General features: G+C 36.9%; 1 long non-coding RNA gene across 1 annotated transcript in view; it reads left to right on the top strand.

Annotated features, from left to right (window-relative positions):
* Positions 1-26,980, top strand: part of LOC138354281 (uncharacterized) — a 957,217-nt gene that overhangs the window by 615,123 nt on the left and 315,114 nt on the right. The window contains exon 5 of the long non-coding RNA XR_011223529.1: positions 6,031-6,048. This is a non-coding gene — a long non-coding RNA (uncharacterized lncRNA). The remainder of the gene's footprint in view (positions 1-6,030; positions 6,049-26,980) is intronic.

The following is a 26,980-nucleotide window of genomic DNA, read 5'->3' as shown; positions in this document are numbered from 1 at the left end:
CGTCTTAAATACGCTCTAATACCGTCTTAAATACGCTCTAATACCGTCTTAAATACGCTCTAATTCCGTCTTAAATGAGCTCTAATGCCGTCTTAAATACGCTCTAATACCGTCTTAAATACGCTCTAATACCGTCTTAAATACGCTCTAATTCCGTCTTAAATGAGCTCTAATCCCGTCTTAAATACGCTCTAATACCGTCTTAAATACGCTCTAATACCGTCTTAAATACGCTCTAATACCGTCTTAAATACGCTCTAATATCGTCTTCAATACGCTCTAATCCCGTCTTAAATACGCTCTAATCCCGTCTTAAATACGCTCTAATCCCGTCTTAAATACGCTCTAATTCCGTCTTAAATGAGCTCTAATCCCGTCTTAAATACGTTCTAATACCGTCTTAAATACGCTCTAATACCGTCTTAAATACGCTCTAATACCGTCTTAAATACGCTCTAATACCGTCTTAAATACGCTCTAATACCGTCTTAAATACGCTCTAATACCGTCTTAAATACGCTCTAATACCGTCTTAAATACGCTCTAATACCGTCTTAAATACGCTCTAATTCCGTCTTAAATGAGCTCTAATGCCGTCTTAAATACGCTCTAATACCGTCTTAAATACGCTCTAATACCGTCTTAAATACGCTCTAATTCCGTCTTAAATGAGCTCTAATCCCGTCTTAAATACGCTCTAATACCGTCTTAAATACGCTCTAATACCGTCTTAAATACGCTCTAATACCGTCTTAAATACGCTCTAATATCGTCTTCAATACGCTCTAATCCCGTCTTAAATACGCTCTAATCCCGTCTTAAATACGCTCTAATCCCGTCTTAAATACGCTCTAATTCCGTCTTAAATGAGCTCTAATCCCGTCTTAAATACGCTCTAATACCGTCTTAAAAATTCTTATTTCGAAACTTGGACCACCGTAGAGAAACAATGTTAACTTTTACTGTTTACTGTTAGTTTCTAATATGTTTTCTTAGCGTGCGTATTGTTAGTTTTAACAATCTTGTATGCGGAGTTGATTGAGCGCCGTGTCATGGTAAATTAACATTGTTCTTGCAAAATGTTAATTTTCAATTTCTGATTAGATTTCTGAATCTAACTTCAGTTAGATTAACAAAAAAATGTTGTTGCACTTTTCCTTACTTTTCCGTCTTTTCCTCTGTAGGAATACATGAATGTTAATTGTTTGGTTAACAGGTGACATTTTAATGACCTCGGAAACAGGGTGATATTATTAATTTACCAAAACGTCAAATATTATAGTGATTTCTTTAGACGTTAAGATGTCAGTACTCTATCATCGTTGGTGTTTTAATTAATGATGTATCTTCTTCTTGAGATTATTTCGGGGCTTTAGTGTCCCCGCGGCCCGGTCCTCGACCAGGCCTCCACCTGATACATAATAGTGCTAATGATACATAAAAGTGCTAAATAACAAATCTATAAAAACCCAACACACAAACCTCTTTGCAGGTATAATTTTTGCACTTACTTGGTGGAAAATAAAATAATATTACCACCAAATATAATTTTTTGCCCTAATTTTGTCCTGTTTTTATCCTGATTTGTCCTGTTTTTAAAGCTATTGAGCATTTCTGGAATAAGGTGCATGATAAGCGTTTATTGGGACAATTTATTTTAATTGTTTGGCACAAGTGGTATTAACATATACACTAATATACACTAATTCCTTGGAACACACAATAATACTAATGTATTATCTCCTTTCTCTCTCTCTCTCTCTCTCTCTCTCTCTTCCCCAGGACGTACTTCAATGACAGGTGTGTATGTTACCTCACTGTTCGTGTCTGTCCTAGGTATTGTAAATTCTGGTAGTCACCTCAGGCAGGGAGGGACTTTTAATTTTTTGTATTTTTTTAATGTCTGTGCTGGTGTAAGTTTTTAATGTTAGTGTTAATGTTCTTTTTTTTTTGGTCTAAGTGTTGGTGTACTTATTTAAGTGTTGGTGTACAATATTTATCTTAGTGTGAGTTTACGTGCATTGTTTTAATCTTAAGTCCAGGTGTTCAGTGTTTTAATCTTAAGTCCAGGTGTTCAGTGTTTTAATCTTAAGTCCAGGTGTTCAGTGTTTTAATCTTAAGTCCAAGTGTTCTGTGTTTTAATCTTAAGTCCAGGTGTTCTGTGTTTTAATCTTAAGTCCAGGTATTCAGTGTTTTAATCTTAAGTCCATGTGTTCAGTGTTTTAATCTTAAGTCCAGGTGTTCAGTGTTTTAATCTTAAGTCCAGGTGTTCAGTGTTTTAATCTTAAGTCCAGGTGTTCAGTGTTTTAATCTTAAGTCCAGGTGTTTAGTGTTTTAATCTTAAGTCCAAGTGTCCAGTGTTTTAATCTTAAGTCCAAGTGTCCAGAGTTTTAATATTAAGTCCAAGTGTTTTAATCTTAAGTCCAAGTGTCCAGAGTTTTAATATTAAGTCCAAGTGTCCAGTGTTTTAATCGTAAGTCTAGTGGTCTATTGTTTTAATCTTAAGTCCAGTGGTCTATTGTTTTAATCTTAAGTCCAAGTGTCCAGTGTTTTAATCTTAAGTCCCAAGTGTCCAGAGTTTTACTCTTAAGTCCAGGTATCTATTGCTTTAATCTTAAGTCCAGGTGTCTTGTATTTTAATCCTAATTGTATGTATACTTTTCTTGTATGCTCACATATATTTGTTTCATGTATATCAATGATTAAACTCCAGCTATTTGCCTTTATTTTTTTTTTTTTTAATTTAACATATGAATCCCAGCTGATGATAATGATGAGCATCGGTCTCTGCTCTGGCGTGAAATTGATGAATATAAGCGGGCGATGAGGCACTTGGAAGACAGTGGAACTTGGAATTGAATGGTGTTGGAGGGTCGTTATGCCTCTCTGGCACTGGGTTGTGGGAACGGGGGGTCCGCTGCGGCGCGGTGGAGCTTCGTGGCGGAGTGGTGGTCGTTTTAGACATGCTTCTAATGTTTATAGGGTTAAGTTAGTCGTGGGTTCGAGTCGCTAGGAATGTTTAGTGGACCCAGATGGACCTCATACGGTGAGCTTGGGGTTCAGAAGGCGTTTTAAAAGGTGTTCAATTGTTTGTCATTGTAGAGGTGTGTAATACCCTGGTGTCATTGTAGAGGTGTGTAATACCCTGGTGTCATTGTAGAGGTGTGTAATACCCTGGTGTCATTGTAGAGGTGTGTAATACCCTGGTGTCATTATAGAGGAGTTTAATACCCTGGTGTCATTGTAGAGGAGTGTATGCTCTGGTGTCATTGTAGAGGAGTGTATACTCTGGTGTCATTGTAGAGGTGTGTACTACCCTGGTGTCATTGTAGAGGTGTGTAATACCCTGGTGTCATTATAGAGGTGTGTAATACCCTGGTGTCATTGTAGAGGTGTGTAATACCCTGGTGTCATTGTAGAGGTGTGTAATACCCTGGTGTCATTATAGAGGTGTGTAATACCCTGGTGTCATTGTAGAGGTGTGTAATACCCTGGTGTCATTGTAGATGTGTGTATACCCTGGTGTCATGGTAGAGGTGTGTAATACCCTGGTGTCATTGTAGAGGTATGTATACCCTGGTGTCATTGTAGAGGTGTGTAATACCCTGGTGTCATTGTAGAGGTGTGTATACCCTGGTGTCATTGTAGAGGTGTGTAATACCCTGGTGTCATTGTAGAGGTGTGTAATACCCTGGTGTCATTGTAGAGGTGTGTAATACCCTGGTGTCATTGTAGATGTGTGTATACCCTGGTGTCATTGTAGAGGTGTGTAATACCCTGGTGTCATTGTAGAGGTATGTATACCCTGGTGTCATTGTAGAGGTGTGTAATACCCTGGTGTCATTGTAGAGGTGTGTATACCCTGGTGTCATTGTAGAGGTGTGTAATACCCTGGTGTCATTGTAGAGGTGTGTAATACCCTGGTGTCATTGTAGAGGTGTGTAATACCCTGGTGTCATTGTAGATGTGTGTATACCCTGGTGTCATTGTAGAGGTGTGTAATACCCTGGTGTCATTGTAGAGGTATGTATACCCTGGTGTCATTGTAGAGGTGTGTAATACCCTGGTGTCATTGTAGAGGTGTGTATACCCTGGTGTCATTGTAGAGGTGTGTAATACCCTGGTGTCATTGTAGAGGTGTGTAATACCCTGGTGTCATTGTAGAGGTGTGTATACCCTGGTGTCATTGTAGAGGAGTGTAATACCTTGGTGTCATTGTAGAGGTGTGTAATACCCTGGAGTCATTGTAGAGGTGTGTAATACCCTGGTGTCATTGTAGAGGTGTAATACCCTGGCATCATTGTAGAGGTGTGTAATACCTTGGTGTCATTGTAGAGGTGTGTAATACCCTGGTGTCATTATAGAGGTGTGTAATACCCTGGTGTCATTGTAGAGGTGTGTAATACCCTGGTGTCATTGTAGATGTGTGTATACCCTGGTGTCATGGTAGAGGTGTGTAATACCCTGGTGTCATTGTAGAGGTATGTATACCCTGGTGTCATTGTAGAGGTGTGTAATACCCTGGTGTCATTGTAGAGGTGTGTATACCCTGGTGTCATTGTAGAGGTGTGTAATACCCTGGTGTCATTGTAGAGGTGTGTAATACCCTGGTGTCATTGTAGAGGTGTGTAATACCCTGGTGTCATTGTAGATGTGTGTATACCCTGGTGTCATTGTAGAGGTGTGTAATACCCTGGTGTCATTGTAGAGGTATGTATACCCTGGTGTCATTGTAGAGGTGTGTAATACTCTGGTGTCATTGTAGAGGTGTGTATACCCTGGTGTCAATGTAGAGGTGTGTAATACCCTGGTGTCATTGTAGAGGTGTGTAATACCCTGGTGTCATTGTAGAGGTGTGTATACCCTGGTGTCATTGTAGAGGAGTGTAATACCTTGGTGTCATTGTAGAGGTGTGTAATACCCTGGAGTCATTGTAGAGGTGTGTAATACCCTGGTGTCATTGTAGAGGTGTAATACCCTGGCATCATTGTAGAGGTGTGTAATACCTTGGTGTCATTGTAGAGGTGTGTAATACCCTGGTGTCATTATAGAGGAGTGTATACCCTGGTGTCATTGTAGAGGTGTGCATACCCTGGTGTCATTGTAGAGGTGTAATACCCTGGTATCATTATAGAGGTGTGTAATACCCTGGTATCATTATAGAGGTGTGTAATACCCTGGTGTCATTGTAGAGGTGTGTAATACCCTGGTATCATTATAGAGGTGTGTAATACCCTGGTGTCATTGTAGAGGTGTGTAATACCCTGGTGTCATTGTAGAGGTGTGTAATACCCTGGTATCATTATAGAGGTGTGTAATACCCTGGTGTCATTGTAGAGGTGTGTAATACCCTGGTATCATTATAGAGGTGTGTAATACCCTGGTGTCATTGTAGAGGTGTGTACTACCCTGGTATCATTATAGAGGTGTGTATACCCTGGTGTCATTGTAGAGGTGTGTAATACCTTGGTGTCATTGTAGAGGTGTGTAATACCCTGGTGTCATTGTAGAGGTGTGTAATACCCTGGTGTCATTGTAGAGGTGTGTATAACCTCTAAGTATACTTTTCTTTCTAACCTCTAAGTATATTTTAAAACCCGAAGGAGAGTCCGGGATTAATATCAACCCCATGTATACACATTTTGATATACCCACAGTTTGTATACTCGTATACCTGTATACTAATTATACTTAGTGGTACCGCGCTGGTCATCATCTCCAGTTGTGACCTATAATTATCCTTATATATATATATATATATATATATATATATATATATATATATATATATATATATATATATATATATATATATATATATATATATATATATATATATATATAACTGACATTATTGCAATAATCAATGTTGTCTGGTATTATGCTTTTTATTTCAATACTAATCGTAGGCTTATTTTAAATGAAATTATTTTATTTTGTATTTTTTTTTAAATCTTATTTTTTTAAAAATCCCAATTTTTTGAGGGGTTATTAAAACGAATTATAATGTATTTTTTCTTTCTTTCGTAGGAACTACTACAATGAGAGGTACGTGAAGTGTCTGTTGTTCATACTGAAACTTATATAATTACATTATGTAATTTTTGTGTTATAATAATGTAACGTGTACAGTACCTGGATTTATAGACGAGGAGTCACAATAACGTGGCTAAAGTTAGTTGACCAGACCACACACTAGAAGGTGAAGGGACGACGACGTTTCGGTCCATCCTGGACCATTCTCAAGTCGATTCAAATCCATTCTCAAGTCGATCTCAAATCGACTTGAGAATGGTCCAGGACGGACCGAAACGTCGTCGTCCCTTCACCTTCTAGTGTGCGGTCTGGTCAACTCTACCTGTATTTAACTTTCAAATTGCATTAACGTCAGGTGGTTTCGGGGCTTAGCGTCCCCGCGGCCCGGTCCTCGACCAGGTCTTGATGTACTTTGTAAAATGCATTAATACACTGGTAAAATATATACTGAAAAAGGTAAGTTGATCAGGTGTACTGTATTAATACACTTACGAAATGTATACAAAAATGGTCGAGTTGATCAGGTTAATGTATTAATAGACTATTATACAACTACAATATGTATTACAAAATGTGCGTCGTCGATGACGTGTTACGTTCTAAAATGCTTCTATTTCGTCTAACCAGAAACATACACGACCAAACTACGACGTTGCTACAACATTCGTACCCGTTTAAACCCCCCCCCCAAATAATTATAACAATCAATATATCAAGTTGTAACAACTTTCTAATACGTCATGAAAAACGTTATAGACAAGATGTGACAACTTTATTACAAGTTGTGACAAGGTAAACATAGTGACCGGTAAGTCCACTACGGGCTCACCATACCCCGTGCTACTTGGAACTTTTTGTTCCGTGTTGCTGAATCTAAAACAACAACAACAACAACATAGCGTTGAATACGTGGTTATTATGTATCATCAGTGTCAGACACAGGGTATTATGTATCACCAGTGTCACACACAGGGTATTATGTATCACCAGTGTCAGACACAGGGTATTGTGTATCACCAGTGTTACACACAGGGTATAGTGTATCACCAGTGTCACACACAGGGTATTGTGTATCATCAGTGTCACACACAGGGTATTATGTATCACCAGTGTCACTCACAGGGTATTGTGTATCATCAGTGTCACACACAGGGTATTATGTATCACCAGTGTCACACACAGGGTATTGTGTATCATCAGTGTCACACACAGGGTATTGTGTATCATCAGTGTCACACACAGGGTATTATGTATCACCAGTGTCACTCACAGGGTATAGTGTATCACCAGTGTCACACACAGGGTATTGTGTATCACCAGTGTCACACACAGTATTATGTATCACCAGTGACACACACAGGGTATTGTGTATCACCAGTGTCATACACAGGGTATTGTGTATCACCAGTGTCACACACAGGGTATTATGTATCACCAGTGACACACACAGGGTATTGTGTATCACCAGTGTCACACACAGGGTATTATGTATCACCAGTGACACACACAGGGTATTGTGTATCACCAGTGTCACACACAGGGTATTATGTATCACCAGTGTCACACACAGGGTATTGTGTATCACCAGTGTCACACACAGGGTATTATGTATCACCAGTGTCACACACAGGGTATTATGTATCACCAGTGACACACACAGGGTATTGTGTATCACCAGTGTCACACACAGGGTATTATGTATCACCAGTGTCACACACAGGGTATTGTGTATCACCAGTGTCACACACAGTGTATTATGTATCACCAGTGTCACACACAGGGTATTATGTATCACCAGTGTCACACACAGGGTATTATGTATCACCAGTGTCACACACAGAGTATAGTGTATCACCAGTGTCACACACAGGGTATTATGTATCACCAGTGACACACACAGGGTATTGTGTATCACCAGTGTCACACACAGGGTATTATGTATCACCAGTGTCACACACAGGGTATTGTGTATCACCAGTGTCACACACAGTGTATTATGTATCACCAGTGTCACACACAGGGTATTATGTATCACCAGTGTCACACACAGGGTATTATGTATCACCAGTGTCACACACAGAGTATTATGTATCACCAGTGTCACACACAGAGTATAGTGTATCACCAGTGTCACACACAGAGTATAGTGTATCACCGGTGTCACACACAGAGTATAGTGTATCACCAGTGTCACACACAGAGTATAGTGTATCACCAGTGTCACACACAGAGTATAGTGTATCACCAGTGTCACACATAGAGTATAGTGTATGTTGTGTATACTCACGATTGGGCTTAGTGACATGGCTGGGTTTAATGCCGATCAGAATCGTATACCAATTCATTTATGACTCGTACGAGCAGTTAGAGATTAATATCAAATGACGTGAGATTCGAACGAGGTCATGTGAGATTCGTAACAAATTCACATGAGATTCGAACGAGGTCAAGTGGGATTCGTCCAAGATTCGTACGAGGTCGTGTGAGATGCCATGAGCGTTACTGGTGAGGTGTTGGGAGGCTGTGTCTGGCTACTTGTCAACTCAACACTGTGGAAAAGGAAGCAGGAGAAAAGGCTCACAGGACACTTGATGCTTCTCTCTTCCGCTCGACACTGTCACTTCTCCCGCTTCTGGTATATTAGAATTCCTTGTGTTTTGATGGGTTGGTGTTTCTCTCATACCTCGTTACTTGCGATTAATCTCAACAGAGTTTCCATTCATCTACGATTGATCTCAACAGGGGTTCCCTTCATCTACGATTGATCTCAACTGGGCTACCCTTCATCTACGATTGATCTCAACAGGGGTTCTCTTCATCTACGATTGATCTCAACAGGATTTCCCTTCATCTACGATTGATCTCAACAGGGCTTCCCTTCATCTACGATTGATGCCAACAGGGCTACCCTCCATCTACGATTGATCCCAACAGGGCTACCCTCCATCTACGATTGATGCCAACAGGGCTACCCTCCATCTACGATTGATCCCAATAGGGCTTCCCATCATCTACGATTGATCCCATCTGGCTCTGATCTTAACACATTCATTTGAATACTTGTAGCAAGCGTCGCGTAGGATGCGTCAGGTATGTATCTTTCGTATGTATCAGACCAGTGTGGTCAGGTATGTGTCTTTCTTAGGTCAGGTATGTATCTTTCTGAGGTCAGGTATGTATCTTTCTGAGGTCAGGTTTGTGTTTCTGAGGTCAGGTATGTGTCTTTCTGAGGTCAGGTATGTGTCTTTCTGAGGTCAGGTATGTATCTTTCTTAGGTCAGGTATGTGTCTTTCTGAGGTCAGGTATGTATCTTTCTTAGGTCAGGTATGTGTCTTTCTTATGTCAGGTATGTATCTTTCTTAGGTCAGGTATGTATCTTTCTGAGGTCAGGTATGTATCTTTCTGAGGTCAGGTTTGTGTTTCTGAGGTCAGGTATGTGTCTTTCTGAGGTCAGGTATGTGTCTTTCTGAGGTCAGGTATGTATCTTTCTTAGGTCAGGTATGTGTCTTTCTGAGGTCAGGTATGTATCTTTCTTAGGTCAGGTATGTATCTTTCTTAGGTCAGGTATGTGTCTTTCTTATGTCAGGTATGTATCTTTCTTATGTCAGGTATGTATCTTTCTTAGGTCAGGAATGTATCTTTCCTTGTCAGGTATGTATCTTAGGTCAGGTATGTGTCTTTCTGAGGTCAGGTATGTATCTTTCTTAGATCAGGTATGTGTCTTTCTTAGGTCAGGTATGTATCTTTCTTAGGTCAGGTATGTGTCTTTCTTAGGTCAGGTATGTATCTTTCTTAGGTCAGGTATGTGTCTTTCTTAGGTCAGGTATGTATCTTTCTTAGGTCAGGTATGTATCTTTCTGAGGTCAGGTATGTATCTTTCTGAGGTCAGGTTTGTGTTTCTGAGGTCAGGTATGTGTCTTTCTGAGGTCAGGTATGTGTCTTTCTGAGGTCAGGTATGTATCTTTCTTAGGTCAGGTATGTGTCTTTCTGAGGTCAGGTATGTATCTTTCTTAGGTCAGGTATGTATCTTTCTTAGGTCAGGTATGTGTCTTTCTTATGTCAGGTATGTATCTTTCTTATGTCAGGTATGTATCTTTCTTAGGTCAGGAATGTATCTTTCCTTGTCAGGTATGTATCTTAGGTCAGGTATGTGTCTTTCTGAGGTCAGGTATGTATCTTTCTTAGATCAGGTATGTGTCTTTCTTAGGTCAGGTATGTATCTTTCTTAGGTCAGGTATGTGTCTTTCTTAGGTCAGGTATGTATCTTTCTTAGGTCAGGTATGTGTCTTTCTTAGGTCAGGTATGTATCTTTCTTAGGTCAGGTATGTATCATTCTTAGGTAGAGTCTCTGCTATAGGTCAGGTCTTTTTAATGGTCAGATGTATATCTTTCTTAGGTCAGATGTGGCCTGTTCTTAGGTCAAGTATGGCATGTTCTAGGGTCAGGTGTGGCAGGTTATTATGGTAGGTATGTCAAGTTCTAGAGTCAGGTGTAGGGCTTGTTCTAGCAGCAGGTGTGGTCCATCTGTGGTCAGGTATAGTCTGTCTTAGTGGTTCATATGGTCTGTTACTTCAGTGCCTGCTGGAGCGGAGGAAGTCTGTGTGTATGTTTTATTTTAATAATTTTTTAATAATAATTATTTTGTGTTTTATTAATTTCATCAACAACAATGTTGATGAAATTAATACCCTATTAATGCCACCTCCTGTTCTGTCTTGTGTTGATGAAATTAATACCCTATTAATGCCACCTTACCCCATCCACCTCACTAAAATGTAGATATAAAATCGGAGATGCGTAAGTTCTATTCAGTTGTGTATTTGTAAACTAAAGTCTTTGAAAATGTAATAAGTTTTACGAAACGCGCTCGTGTCGCGTCAGACTAGAAATAAAAATGAATTTTGGAGAATTGATTTTTGATTTACCTCCAACAGTGAAAAGAAATGTACGAAAGATTGAGAAAATTCGTGTTAGAATTATTAATCTTACTTTTTCGGTCATATTTAATAATATATATATATATATATATATATATATATATATATATATATATATATATATATATATATATATATATATATATATATTTCTAGTCTGACGCGACACGGGCGCGTTTCGTAAAACTTATTACATTTTCAAAGACTTCACAAATACACAACTGATTAGAACTTACGTATCTCTGCTATTATATCTACATTTGAGTGAGGTGGGAGGGATGACGTGGCATATAGTGATGTGGCATTAACACAAGACAGAACATGAGGGGATATTAATAGGGTATTAAAAGTATCAACACAAGACAGAACAGAAACAATGGGTATTGAATAGAAGTGTTTGTAGAAAGCCTATTGGTCCATATTTCTTGATGCTTCTATATTGGAGCGGAGTCTTGAGGTGGGTAGAATATAGTTGTGCAATAATTGGCTGTTGATTGATTGACCCAGCAATCAACAGCCAATTATTGCACAACTATATTCTACCCACCTCAAGACTCCGCTCCAATATAGAAGCATCAAGAAATATGGACCAATAGGCTTTCTACAAACACTTCTATTCAATACCCATTGTTTCTGTTCTGTCTTGTGTTGATACTTTTAATACCCTATTAATATCCCCTCATGTTCTGTCTTGTGTTAATGCCACATCACTATATGCCACGTCATCCCTCCCACCTCACTCAAATGTAGATATAATAGCAGAGATACGTAAGTTCTAATCAGTTGTGTATTTGTGAAGTCTTTGAAAATGTAATAAGTTTTACGAAACGCGCCCGTGTCGCGTCAGACTAGAAATAAAAATGAATTTTGGAGAAGTGATTTTTGATTTACCTCCAACAGTGAAGCGTAATGTACGAAAGATTGAGAAAATTCGTGTTAGAATTATTAATCTTACTTTTTCGGTCATATTTAATAATATATGTCTACAGGAAAGACTGCTACCAAAATATACTAATATATATATATATATATATATATATATATATATATATATATATATATATATATATATATATATATATATATATATATATATATATATATATATATTAAACCTAGAAGGGGGGTACCACCTCTGGTGCAAGTATATATATATATATATATATATATATATATATATATATATATATATATATATATATATATATATATATATATATATAATGTATGTGTGTGTGTGTGTGAATCACGAAAATTAACACGTGATGAAAAAATGATGAAAAAAAAGACCACGGAGGAAGAATTGAAACAGGAATTTCCTTAAGTACTTTCCTATATTAAAACATCTTCAGAAGGAATGAACTTATACATGAGTAGGACGACGCTCATTTATAAGGTGCTCCTATTTCAGGGGTTCTAATTGGTACAAGTACACATCATGCAGTAGAAACTTGCGATCGAACCCAATAATTGAAAACATTTCCCAATTCTCAGAAATGTGCAAATAGGCACGTCTCTGCCTTGCTCTCGAATCATGAAACACCTTCCTCCCAATCATTTTTTTTTGTTAATTTGAAATTGTTAATTTCGGAAATTGTTAATTTGTTATTTATTTATATTTACAAGAATTCTTACATTATTGTACTGTACCTTTAATGTTATCAGAGCCACGATTTCTTTGGTTCAAAGGCAGGAGATGGGTTTGTTGACATTGCATTGAGCAGTATCAATATTTTTAAGCTGCTGAGGCAAAGATGTAATACTTATTTATTTTTAGAGTTTGCTTAGATCTTTGGGGGACGTTTTTCTCCTTACATATTTAAAGTAGTTTGAGATTTAAGTGATGCTAGATTTTTATTGTATGACTCTTTGTTTTTAAATGTGTGAACTATTGCATATATTGTATAATTGTATGATGTATTGTATGTATATGTAAATATATTCAAAGTGTGTTTATTATATATTCTGAATTTACTGGAATGTAATTGACACTATTTATTGTATATATTATATTAATGTTTCAATATTTTATACGAAATATTATTGTTCCTACCATTACTACTACTACTACTACTACTACTACTACTACTACTACTACTACTACTACTACTACCACCACTATTACTACTTCCACTGCTACGACTACTACTACTACTACTACTACTACTACTACTACTACTACTACTACTACTACTACCACCACTATTACTACTTCCACTGCTACGACTACTACTACTACTACTACTACTACTACTACTACTACTACTACTACTACTACTACTACTACTACTACTACTACTACTACCACCACTATTACTACTTCCACTGCTACGACTACTACTACTACTACTACTATTACTACTACTACTACTACTATTACTACTACTACTACTACCAATACTACTACTACCAATACTACTACTACTACCAATACTACTACCAATACTACTACTACTACTACTACCAATACTACTACTACTACCAATACTACCAATACTACTACTACTACTACTACTACTACTACCAATACTACTACTACTACCAATACTACTACTACTACCAATACTACTACTACTACCAATACTACTACCAATACTACTACTACTACTACTACTACTACCAATACTACTACTACTACCAATACTACCAATACTACTACTACTACTACTACTACTACTACCAATACTACTACTACTACCAATACTACTACTACTACCAATACTACTACTACTACCAATACTACTACTACTACCAATACTACTACTACTACCAATACTACTACTACTACTACTACTACTACCAATACTACTACTACCAATACTACTACTACCAATACTACTACTACTACTACTACTACTACCAATACTACTACTACCAATACTACTACTACCAATACTACTACTACTACTACTACTACTACTACTACTACCAATACTACTACTACTACTACTACTACTACCAATACTACTACTACCAATACTACTACTACCAATACTACTACTACTACTACTACTACTACTACTACTACTACTACCAATACTACTACTACTACCAATACTACTACTACTACCAATACTACTACTACCAATACTACTACTACTACTACTACTACTACTACTACTACTACTACCAATACTACTACTACTACTACTACTACTACTACTACCAATACTACTACTACCAATACTACTACTACCAATACTACTACTACTACTACTACTACTACTACCAATACTACTACTACCAATACTACTACTACCAATACTACTACTACTACTACTACTACTACTACTACTACTACTACCAATACTACTACTACTACCAATACTACTACTACTACCAATACTACTACTACCAATACTACTACTACTACCAATACTACTACTACTACTACTACTACCAATACTACTACTACCAATACTACTACTACTACCAATACTACTACTACCAATACTACTACTACTACTACTACCAATACTACTACTACTACTACTACTACTACTACTACTACTACTACTACTACTACTACCACCATTACTACCACTACTACTACTACTACTACCATTACTACCACTGCTACTACTATAACCACTACTACACTATTACTGTTTTGACTACATCTAATACTACTGATGCTGCTGCTGGTAATACTGCTACTGCTCCTGCTGCTGCAACTACTAATAATGCTGCTACTACTGCTACTGCTACTGTTGCTACTGTTACAGTTGCTGCTGATACTACTGCTGCTACTACTGCTACTATTATTGCTGCTGCTACTGCTGCTGCTGCTGTTGCTACCTCTACTGCTGCTACTACTGCTGCTGCTGCTGTTGCTACCTCTACTGCTGCTACTACTGCTGCTGCTGCTACCTCTACTACTGCTGCTGCTGTTGCTACTGCTGCTACTGCTGCTGCTGCTACTGCTGCTGCTGCTGCTACTTCTGCTCCTGCTGCACCTGCTGCTACTGCTACTGCATTTGCTGGTCGTGTGACAGACACGAAGAAAGGTGAAGAATATCTTAAGGTACTGAAACACACGCCAAATGTCTTAGTGATAAGATCTGATGGTGACTTGACACTATTATCATTATTATTATTATTATTAAAAATTATACATTCAGTACTTTTACAAATAAAAAACAGTTAAATACTTTTTTTAAGGTTGATGAAGTAGTTTTAAAAGGTGGGATATTCAGCACCGTGAAAATTACACTAGTGAAGATTTAATATTATATGAGTTCTATCATATACTTGAGAGATAGAGGAATGTAATGATATTATATTGGAAACTAAGGAAGCATAAGCCAATTATGTTAATGTATTTGCTTTTTTCATTTGAATAATATTTTATCATGTCTTAAAATTGTTGTGTAAATTTGATTGAATAAATTCTTGTAATTTTTATACTCTCTGTTTATATCATTTACATCTGGTTATGTTGTTATAGTATTGTTTACACATTAGGTCAGAGATAATATTTACAGTTATATCTTCAGATATATAATATTCAGAGGTAATATTCAGGACTACCCAGACTACTTAGTCAGCAGGTGAACTTTTCCCAGGGGGGGGGGGGTAACCCGACGGAGTCATCTAGCTCCCTACTGTGGTACCTAAGTACCGCTAGGTGGACAGAGGCATCAGGTGAGGGGGCTACAGGAGTACCGACTGGTCTCCAAGGACGCAAGACCTTCCTCCTCCAGACATTTTGTTAAGATCCTGAGGAAATTGGACACCGTAAACCCAGACTACTTCTGCAGGAGACTCAAGAGCTAACTTGCCACAGTGAAGGAGAGACTTCAGGAGTGTCTTGTAGTCTCCTTGAGTACTCTCCTTGAGAGTACTTGTACTCCCCCTGAGAGTACTTGTACTCCCCCTGAGTACTGAACCAAGGAACACTGTCCTCGTCGCCCAAGATGCGGGGACAGTGTTCTTGGAATATATATATCTGAATATATCTGTAAGTGGAATATATCTGAATATATCTGTAAGTGGAATATATCTGAATATATCTGTAAGAGGAATATATCCGAATATATCTGTAAGTGGAATATATCTGAATATATCTGTAAATGGAATATATTTGAATATATCTGTAAGTGGAATATATCTGAATATATCTGTAAGTGGAATATATTTGAATATATCTGTAAGTGGAATATCTGAATATATCTGTAAGTGGAATATATCTGAATATATCTGTAAGAGGAATATATTTGAATATATCTGTAAGTGGAATATATCTGAATACATCTGTAAGAGGAATATATCTGAATATATCTGTAAGTGGAATATATCTAAATATATCTGTAAGTGGAATATATCCGAATATATCTGTAAGTGGAATATATCTGAATACATCTGTAAGAGGAATATATCTGAATATATCTGTAAGTGGAATATATCTAAATATATCTGTAAGTGGAATATATCCGAATATATCTGTAAGTGGAATATCTGAATTGATTGATGAAGATTAAGCCACCCAAGAGGTGGCACGGGCATGAATAGCCCGTAATAATAAAATCTGAATATTTCTGTAAGTGGAATATATCTGAATATATCTGTAAGTGGAATATATCTGAATATAACTATAAGTGGAATATATCTAAATGTATCTGATTATAAGTATATTCTTGGAATATATGTGAACGTCTGTACAAATATCGGGGAGGGTGAAGGGGGGAGTTGTTTTCTCAGGTCTTATATTGATCATTTGATTTGTAGTCACAAACTGTCTTGTGAATGGTTGGCTGCTGTCAATGGAAATAATTTGTCATGTTAGTTTATTTTCTTATTAATGTTTTTATTTATTTTCTCTTTCATGTTCTTGTATATTTTTTTTGTCAAGTTTTTTTGTATTTACCTTTTATTATTTTTGTTGAATTATTTTCTTGTATATTTTGTTTTTGAAGTTTTGATGTACTTTATTTTTTCAAGTTTGCTGTGTATTTCCAAATGTGTTACATAAACTGGCTTTCAAAATTACCGTTGTGTTCTGTCTTACTTAATATATATTATTATAGTGTAATGTCGTATATGCCGGCGTGTATAACACGCACCTCCATATAAGACTCGCCTCCATAAAATATATACACACCTCCATATATCATATATACATACACCTCTCCATATCATACACACTTACGAATAACATGCACCTCTGAATAAGCCTCATTTTAAAAGCTCTAAGTGGTCTTATATAAGATATAAGTGGTCTGAATAAGACCACCATTTTATACTATAATACATCTAGTCTTGTCTATATATTTCAGACGCCTCGCACCTAATGCGTTACAATTATTTTTTTTTATAGAAGACTCCACTAATCCGTTAATGAGACCAATTAGTACAAATAGAAACACCATAATATTGATTTTACTATGCAGCGGCCTCGGTGGGTTAGGTGGGTTGCTTGGGGGAGTACGTTTCTGGTTAGATAAAGCAGTTTAATTTTTTACTGAGCAGCACATCGAGAGGAACAAGTTGGGCTTCATCTGGGGACCATTAAATGTTGGTTAAATTTTATATAATTCTTTTTAAATCCAGAGTTCTATACGCCGGCAAATGCATGATATTTAACCTGTTAATAACAAGGTAATGATGATCTTTATTGCATTATATCATTATTACTGGTGATAGTAAAGTATTGCTGCTTTAAAAACTATTATTATATATTTTTAATTAAATAAGGTTGCCTTAGGGTATTTTGTTATTATTTGCATTTTAGTAATTTAAATAGTTAATATTTTTTAAATTGATTATAAATTGTTATTTAACATCCACCTGTAATAATGAGTTTTATCAGAACATGAAATTATTTATTTCGATTATTATCATCATAGCTAATACTGGAATTATTTTAATTTATAACCGATAGTTAATGTTTTACATAAACATAGTTTTTAAGCATTATTTTTACTTTTTATTATTCGTTCTCTTACTTTGATTTGTTGAAAAAAAAATGTTAAAATGTAGACTGCATAACAAAATGTTAATCTCTAAATTGCAAGTAAATGCTGTAAGGAATCTGGAGACTATACAGTATTTTCTTTCTCATATATTATTAATTACTGTCTTATATTATTCTATAAAATATGTATTCAACTGTAGACTGTCTTTAATCTCAATAAATATTAATAACACCAATTACAATGCCATATTATATTAATTTGTATGTATTTGTTTTATTTTAATCGTTAGTCACTTAAATTAATTAATTATTTTAATGCAGATTGTAGTTTAGTACAATTTTATTAAATATTATATGAAGTATTGTATTAAATATGTACTAAAATATGTATCAAATAGTATTATTATTATTTATTTATTTTTGTTTTAATATTTTTTAATATAATATATTTTGTGTTAATAATAATGGCGCTGCAATAATTTTTGATGGGCTAAAAATTATCTTTTGATATATTAACTTGAATATTATTTTCATCGGCCTTTGGAAATAAATATTTAATTACAGTAATAATTATTTGTGTATTGTTTTGAAGACAAAATTTTGATTACCGTATGACTACACATTATTGTGGCATCTACGATATCTTTCCAGTTCTGACATTACCACTACTCTCTTGTTATCCTGACACTACCACTACTCTCTTGTTATCCTGACATTACCACTACTCTCTTGTTATCCTGACATTACCACTACTCTCTTGTTATCCTGACATTACCACTACTCTCTTGTTATCCTGACATTACCACTACTCTCTTGTTATCCTGACATTACCACTACTCTCTTGTTATCCTGACACTACCACTACTCTCTTGTTATCCTGACACTACCACTACTCTCTTGTTATCCTGACACTACCACTACTCTCTTGTTATCCTGACACTACCACTACTCTCTTGTTATCCTGACATTACCACTACTCTCTTGTTATCCTGACATTACCACTACTCTCTTGTTATCCTGACACTACCACTACTCTCTTGTTATCCTGACACTACCACTACTCTCTTGTTATCCTGACACTACCACTACTCTCTTGTTATCCTGACACTACCACTACTCTCTTGTTATCCTGACATTACCACTACTCTCTTGTTATCCTGACATTACCACTACTCTCTTGTTATCCTGACATTACCACTACTCTCTTGTTATCCTGACATTACCACTACTCTCTTGTTATCCTGACATTACCACTACTCTCTTGTTATCCTGACACTACCACTACTCTCTTGTTATCCTGACACTACCACTACTCTCTTGTTATCCTGACACTACCACTACTCTCTTGTTATCCTGACATTACCACTACTCTCTTGTTATCCTGACATTACCACTACTCTCTTGTTATCCTGACATTACCACTACTCTCTTGTTATCCTGACACTACCACTACTCTCTTGTTATCCTGACACTACCACTACTCTCTTGTTATCCTGACACTACCACTACTCTCTTGTTATCCTGACATTACCACTACTCTCTTGTTATCCTGGCATTACCACTACTCTCTTGTTATCCTGACATTACCACTACTCTCTTGTTATCCTGACATTACCACTACTCTCTTGTTATCCTGACATTACCACTACTCTCTTGTTATCCTGACATTACCACTACTCTCTTGTTATCCTGACACTACCACTACTCTCTTGTTATCCTGACACTACCACTACTCTCTTGTTATCCTGACACTACCACTACTCTCTTGTTATCCTGACATTACCACTACTCTCTTGTTATCCTGACATTACCACTACTCTCTTGTTATCCTGACATTACCACTACTCTCTTGTTATCCTGACACTACCACTACTCTCTTGTTATCCTGACACTACCACTACTCTCTTGTTATCCTGACACTACCACTACTCTCTTGTTATCCTGACATTACCACTACTCTCTTGTTATCCTGACATTACCACTACTCTCTTGTTATCCTGACATTACCACTACTCTCTTGTTATCCTGACATTACCACTACTCTCTTGTTATCCTAACATCAACACTACTCTCTTGTTATCCTGACATTACCACTACTCTCTTGTTATCCTGACACTACCACTACTCTCTTGTTATCCTGACATTACCACTACTCTCTTGTTATCCTGACATTACCACTACTCTCTTGTTATCCTGACATTACCACTACTCTCTTGTTATCCTGACACTACCACTACTCTCTTGTTATCCTGACACTACCACTACTCTCTTTGTTATCCTGACACTACCACTACTCTCTTGTTATCCTGACACTACCACTACTCTCTTGTTATCCTGACATTACCACTACTCTCTTGTTATCCTGACATTACCACTACTCTCTTGTTATCCTGACATTACCACTACTCTCTTGTTATCCTGACATTACCACTACTCTCTTGTTATCCTGACACTACCACTACTCTCTTGTTATCCTGACATTACCACTACTCTCTTGTTATCCTGACATTATCACTACTCTCTTGTTATCCTGACATTACCACTACTCTCTTGTTATCCTGACATTGCCACTACTCTCTTGTTATCCTGACATTACCACTACTCTCTTGTTATCCTGACATTACCACTACTCTCTTGTTATCCTGACATTACCACTATCTTGTTATCCTGACACTACCACTACTCTCTTGTTATCCTAACATCAACACTACTCTCTTATTATCCTGACACTACCACTACTCTCTTGTTATCCTGACATTACCGCTACTCTCTTGTTATCCTGACATTACCACTACTCTCTTGTTATCCTGACATTACCACTACTCTCTTGTTATCCTGACATCAACACTACTCTCTTGTTATCCTGACATCAACACTACTCTCTTGTTATCCTGACATTACCACTTCACTCTTGTTATCCTGACATTACCACTACTCTCTTGTTATCCTGACATTACCACTACTCTCTTGTTATCCTGACATTACCACTACTCTCTTGTTATCCTGACATTGCCACTACTCTCTTGTTATCCTGACATTACCACTACTCTCTTGTTATCCTGACATTACCACTACTCTCTTGTTATCCTGACATTACCACTACTCTCTTGCTATCCTGACACTACCACTACTCTCTTGTTATCCTGACATTACCACTACTCTCTTGTTATCATGACATTACCACTACTCTCTTATTATCCTGACATTACCACTATCTTGTTATCCTGACACTACCACTACTCTCTTGTTATCCTGACATTACCACTACTCTCTTGTTATCCTGACATTACCACTACTCTCTTGTTATCCTGATACTACCACTACTCTCTTGTTATCCTAACATCAACACTACTCTCTTGTTATCCTGACATTACCACTACTCTCTTGTTATCCTGACACTACCACTACTCTCTTGTTATCCTGACATTACCACTACTCTCTTGTTATCCTGACATTGCCACTACTCTCTTGTTATCCTGACACTACCACTACTCTCTTGTTATCCTGACATTACCACTACTCTCTTGTTATCCTGACATTACCACTACTCTCTTGTTATCCTGACATTGCCACTTCTCTCTTGTTATCCTGACATTGCCACTACTCTCTTGTTATCATGACATTACCACTACTCTCGTTATCCTGACATCAACACTACTCTCTTGTTATCATGACATTACCACTACTCTCTTGTTATCCTGACATCAACACTACTCTTTTTCTTGTTGCTGGATTATTATTTAAGCATTATATTGATAACATTTTGGCCCGAGAGTGATGATCAATCAGGCTGTTATTAAAATTATCTTGCTACTGTACTGGCCCTAAAAATAATTAGTTAGCTATGCTGATATTATGGTTTTAAAGGGGTCGTTATATCGGGGTTATTGATGAGCGAGGGGGGCGGCGCCTGTGTTGTTTGTTGTGTAAACTTTTACCTGGTGTGTAGTGTTGTGTAAACTCTTACCAGGTGTGTAGTGTTGTGTAAACTTTTACCAGGTGTGTAGTGTTGTGTAAACTTTTACCAGGTATGTAGTGTTGTGTAGACTCTTACCACGTGTGTAGTGTTGTGTAAACTTTTACCAGATGTGTAGTGTTGTGTAAACTTTTACCATGTGTGTAGTGTTGTGTAGACTCTTACCACGTGTGTAGTGTTGTGTAAACTTTTACCAGGTGTGTAGTGTTGTGTAAACTTTTACCATGTGTGTAGTGTTGAGTAAACTCTTACCACGTGTGTAGTGTTGTGTAAACTCTTACCAGGTGTGTAGTGTTGTGTAAACTTTTACCAGGTGTGTAGTGTTGTGTAAACTTTTATCACGTGTGTAGTGTTGTGTAAACATTTACCAGGTGTGTAGCGTTGTGTAAACTTTTACCACGTGTGTAGTGTTGTGTAAACTTTTACCACGTGTTTAGTGTTGTGAGTTGTATTATGTGAATTGCCACATGTAAAGAATTGTATTCTGTTAACTCGTATAACATGTAAAGTGTTGTATTTTGTAAACTCTTGCCACATGTAAAGTGTTGTATTAAGTAAACTCATACCACATATAAAGTGTGTTTATTGTATTTACCTTATTACATATTCGGTTTAGGTGGGGGGGGGGGGCGTACCCGGCATTGTCTGGGTCTGTCTGCTCAATCTTTCCATTTATCAGTCTATCCAACTGTCTATCTATCTTTCTATCCATCCATCTATCTTGCTATCTATTCATCTTCACTATGTATACTATCTTCATCACCCAAACCGCCTTATTTTTTTTTTTTATTAACATTATTTTTTTTCCGCGTGGATAATTAAAACTCCACGTTAATCACACACCATATTTCACATGTTGCTGTGAAAATGGCTTGGGATTGTGGATTAATTTTAATAATCCTTAAATAATTTAACCTAAGCCTACGCCGACCAGCCTGTCAGTCTCGCTGCCCAGGCTGTGAGCTCACGGTGCCCTACATATTTGCCATTTGTAGGCCCTACAAATTTGAGTGAGGCTAGTTTGACTAGGCCTCGTCCACGGTTTGTCGAGGCCTAGTCTAACTGTGGAGAGCCAGAGGAACAAAAGAGACATATTCTCTCTTATGGTGTAGATGTGTGTCTGCAGCATCAAGGTGTTAGCTCTTGGGCCCCCTTCCCTATCTAACAGTCAGTTCTCTAATGTACTGACTCTCAACCAACGGATTTCTGAACAGAGAAATAATTTCTGTTACAATTATATTTATTTTAGGATATATATTTGTTCATTTTGGTTGGCTATTATATTCCTCGTGTTCACAAGACTATTTAAATAGTGAAGAACGTAATCACTCGAATCTCTAACCAGAGTTACTCAAAGATTCAATCATGTTTACAAAATATTTTGACAGCTTCTCTAAACTTTTTATTTTTTTAAGTTCAGATGGTGTAAAATTTATGTTGAGATGAAGAGTACGTTCGTATGTAACTTTGAAGACAAAGGTGTCTGGTTAGGCCAATCTGTAACCTTTGCTAAACCTTCTTAACCTTAAATGAAAAGAAAAGCAAAGCAAGAACGTTATTCAGAAAAAGGTTGTACTTATATAATTGAGTTAAGACAAAAATCAGTATCTTATTTACCTAAGTTATAATAATAACATAATACGTAATCGTTGTAATAATTCTATGCTGTTTAATCTTGGGCTCAGAACTTCATCTGTCGGCTGGATATGGGATGCCGGATATGGGATGCCGGATATGGGATGCTGGATATGGGATGCCGGATATGGGATGCTGGATACGGGATGCTGGATATGGGATGCTGGATATGGGATGCAGGATATGCGATGCCGGATATAGGATGCCGGATATGGGATGCTGGATATGGGATGCCGGAAATGGGATTCCGGATATGGGATGCTGGATATGGGATGCTGGATATAGGATGCCGAATATGGGATGCTGGATATGGGATGCAGGATATGGGATGCTGGATATGGGATGCTGGATACGGGATGCAAGATATGGGATGCTGGATATGGGATGCCGGATATGGGATGCTGGATATGAGATACCGGATATGGGATGCTGGATATGGGATGCCGGATATGGGATGCTGGATATAGGATGCCGGATATGGGATGCCGGATATGGGATGCTGGATATAGGATGCCGGATATGGGATGCCGGATATGGGATGCCGGATATGGGATGCCGGATAAACAGGAGTTGCGGTACGGTGCCCTAGGAGCGGTGAAGCGTACAAGGAATATTACAAGGAATAATTACATTACAAGAATATTACAAGGAACATCTAACCTGGAGCTTGGGTATTACTGTATGCGCGTGTGTGTGTGTGTGTGATAGAACCATTGCTGTGACTGATGGCGGCGATTGCCTCCTCTTATTTAACCGATGTGTCGGCGGAAGGACAACCTTCTTATATACAAACTAGCGTCTCCTTGATTACTTTTTAAGAATTTCGGATTTTTTTTTGAGGGAGGGGGGGGGTGAATAGTTCAATGCCGAGGGAAAGCAATTGCCCTTTCAAGCGCATACTGCGAGGAAAGACAAATAAATTAGTTCGACGTCAAAAGTTCCAGAGACATTTTATTGCGTGAATGATATGTAGTGTCGCTATTTCGTGCAAGCTGGGCATTGCAGGATGCTTGCAATGCATTTGTTATATCGCCGTAGGCATATGGAGAATTGTAACGATTGGTTTTCAGACATTTTACAGAGCTCACTGAAAATGATTTAACACGATCTGAGAATAGAATGAATATATTCGTGTTCAGAGCTTCGTACAACAATACGTCAAAAATAAATGTTCAAAGTCTTTAAAGGCTTAAAAAAAGTTATTATTTTAGTATCATGAGACACTTACAAAATTCTCTACTTGTGAAGATCTTAGATAACTTGAAGAGTGTAAGAGACTCATGTGTGGTATATTATTTTATCCACAGTTCTTAGTATAATCGTACTGGGTCTTAGAAAACTCACACTTGGAATCGCATATTGCAGTCTTAGAGAACTCTAAAGACCACATTATAGACGCTAGAGAACTTACACCATGAAAGCTATTATAGCCTTAGATAAATCACAGGATTTTACAGAAATCAGAATATAATATTTATTGGGGATATGAATTTAAAAACATAATGCACAAAGATATCACATTAATGGGATGAATCAGTGAGGAAAATCAGCAGGATTCGGGTGGCATAGATTTGTGACCATGTCATGGCGTAGTGGTTTAAAGTGTGTGCTTGGGAATACCCAGAACACTGGTTCGAATCCTCTTCATGTCTATTACTGATTTTTTGTATACAAATACTCAATGTAACCAATGTTGTAACCCTTTTTGTGTAATGAAATTTTAAATAATGTTAGATATATATACACACACACACACACTAAAAGAATAGGGGTGGTAGGGGAAGAAAATATCAAAGTGTTCAGTGAGGATCCACAAGGTCTTCTCTGAGTACTCTTTATTTTCTTCTCCGAGGCTATGGGTCCCTACACTTGTACCAGAGGTGGTACCCCTTTTAATACTCAATAATAATAATAATAATGGTTCATTATGATAATATTTTTTTTTACATTTTAATACAAATATAATTTTACATTATAAGATGCAATTTTCACACTAAATCGTAATATAATCCTACATTATTATTTAAATAATAATGTATTATTATTTATGATATTTTTTAAATAATAATGTAGTTCTACATTATAAATAATAATAATATATTTTTATTTTAAAATAACCCATATGTGCATTAATTATGTAATTCTACATTATAGTGAGCAAATAATTTTACAGTATAATAGTAATAGAATTTTACATTATAATAATTTTGATTATATTAATACAATTTTACAATAACATAATTCAACATGATTATAATCAAATTTTACATTAATATAATTTAACATTATAATAATACAATTTTACATTAAAATAATTGTACATTAATATAATTATTCAATAAATAATAATATGATATAATATCATAATTTTGGCATTTTATAATGATATAATTATACAAAATAATAATAATAACGTAATTTTAGTTTATAATTAATAAATTAGTTTACATTATAATATAATAAATAGTTTAGTTTTGCGATATAATAATATGAATAAATTATTTTTACACAGCAATAATAAAAACGCAATTTGACACGATAGGAATAAATATATTTCAAGAAAGAGGTAAATATATAGTGTGAGTGACTTGGAGCGTAAGCAGGAGAGAGAGAGAGAGAGGGGGAGACAGAGCATCAAGTAGAGAGGAGGAGGAGAAGAAGAAGGTGGGAAGCTGTGGATTAAAGACAGAAGCCTCAAGAAGTCTGTGTGTGTACTCTTGACCTTGGAAGAAGTTGCATTGATTCTCACCTCTGCAACTTTGTTTTAACACGTTAAATGTTTAGTTTATTCGAGTGGGGGATGGGGGCCAGGTGGCTGGCTGGCTAGCTCACTTGGTCTCATGACTGGCTTGGTTGACGGTGATGTTTATTTTGGTGGTGGTGATTGTGTGTGTGGTGATTGTGAGAGGCGATAGTGTTGTGGTTGCATAGACATGACGGAGAAACACTTCTGCAACAATCACTGCCATCTTAGACAATATTGATTGTTTTTATTTCTACTCTCAAGGTGCAAAAAATTATTATTAAATTTAATATTTCAAGTACTTTCCAGATTGATCAATTTGAGCATCATTATTAAGTGGGTGGAGAAGCACAGTGGTGTGCGTCCTCGGCTCACAACTGAAGGACCCGGGTTCAATTCCCGGGAAGGAGAAAAACTATTGGGCAAAGGCCGACTACTGGGAAAGACCTACAGGGACTTCGATGAGCCTAAACACAGGCTTCATATCCTCGACTCTAGGGAATTAAGTTATAGTTAAGATCCCCACAACAGATTTAATTAATAATGTGCCTTCACATCTTAAGACTGAATATTACTTACAAATGCCTCCTTAATCGTATGGTTAAGTAGCCAATATTAATGACTGCGAAATGAGCTATGCGTTTGTAATATTTTTTTGTTCTCTCTCTCTCTCTCTCTCTCTCTCTCTCTCTCTCTCTCTCTCTCTCTCTCTCTCTCTCTCTCTCTCTCTCTCTCTCTCT

This window comes from Procambarus clarkii, chromosome 62 (assembly GCF_040958095.1).
Source record: "Procambarus clarkii isolate CNS0578487 chromosome 62, FALCON_Pclarkii_2.0, whole genome shotgun sequence".
NCBI lineage: Eukaryota > Metazoa > Arthropoda > Malacostraca > Decapoda > Cambaridae > Procambarus > Procambarus clarkii.
Note: the sequence above shows the minus strand (reverse complement) of the source record. Positions and strands in the feature narration are given on the sequence as shown.